Genomic DNA, 1,403 nt, shown 5'->3' with positions numbered 1-1,403 from the left:
GGGGGGGGGGGGGGGGGGGGGGGGGGGGGGGGGGGGGGGGGGGGGGGCGCTTCTGGGAGGGACCTGGAATGCGCGGCGGAGATGCTTTCAGAGAAGAGTCTGAGGATCCCTAAAAATTGTGTTCAAAACATTGTGTGTAGGTGTGCACATGCTTTTCTGGGGAAGAGTCCCTAGGTTTCATCCTGTGGACTGCCTCCCATTCCTCTGGAGTCTGTGTTTGCCAAACACCGAAGAGCTGCTTGGGTAGATGAAGGCCCAGGGGTTAGGGAACTCTCCTGGGAGCCGGGCGGATCACTTGCCTCCAGCCTGTTTCTCTCCGTGAGAAGGGCGTCAGTCCAGCGGACTCCGAGGTTGCTTCCGCTCGCACCTCGGGCGGGCTGACCGCTAGCCCGCTCGCAGCTCCGGGAGCTGGGCCGACCGGCTGGCCGCAGGTCGGCGGGACAGTGGCTCGCAGCTTGCCGCCCTCCAACCCTGTGACCCCAGGGAGGGGTTGGGGGTGTGGCAAGGGTGATCTGCCCAAAAGGCTAACCTTTCGGAGGAGGCGGATCCGCCCCCCACGCCACCCCCGCAACACCCACCCGGGCAAGTAAAGCCTGCCTAGGCGCGGGGAGCCGCGAGTCGGTGTCGCGTACCCGCAGAGGACGATGAGGCTCGGCATCTGCGCCCTGCTATGTGCAGGGACCCTGGGTGAGTGCGCACGGGGAGCCGGGCGGGTCTTGCTCTCCAAGACCCAGACTGGGCACCAGCCCAGGGTCAGTCGTAGAGGGGCTCTGCACAGCTTGGGTCTAAGGGGTCCAGAAGCAGCCCAGAGCCTGGTGGTCCCAAAGTGCTTCTGCCGTGGTGCATGCAGGCATCTGACAAACGTTCGTAGCCTAGGGCAGGGGGCCAAATCCAGCTTGCGGCCTGATGTTGTACACCTGGATGAGCTAAGGTTTTCATATCTTTAAATGATTGAAAACAGATAAGAAACGATAGTTTTGACACATGAAAAATTAGAGGAATTTAAAATTTCAGTGTCTCTAAATAAAATTTTGTTGGAACACAATCATGCTTGTTCAGATAAGTAGTCTGTGGTTGCTTTCCAGCTTCAAGGACAGAATTTAGTAATTGCTACAGAGACCTTATAGCCCACAAAGCCTAAAATACTTACCCACTTGCCCATTACTGAAAAGATTTATAACACCTGGCCTGGGAGCTGTTGATCCCGTTCACAGCCAAGGAACCGGGATCAGAGGAGAGAAGGGGTTTTCCCCAGGGCTCATGGCTCTGTGTTATCATTATGTGGGAGAGGGGCTCAATGTCAGGTATGCTTGACCTGTCAGGTATCTAACCAGAAGGGTTTTTCCTTCTTTGAACTCTACAACATCACCCATCCTTATCACACAACAAGGAGGTAGAGAAGC

The sequence above is a fragment of the Ursus maritimus genome, unplaced genomic scaffold, assembly GCF_017311325.1.
Source record: "Ursus maritimus isolate PB19 unplaced genomic scaffold, ASM1731132v1 scaffold_20, whole genome shotgun sequence".
Lineage (NCBI taxonomy): Eukaryota > Metazoa > Chordata > Mammalia > Carnivora > Ursidae > Ursus > Ursus maritimus.
This window is presented reverse-complemented; position numbering follows the sequence as displayed.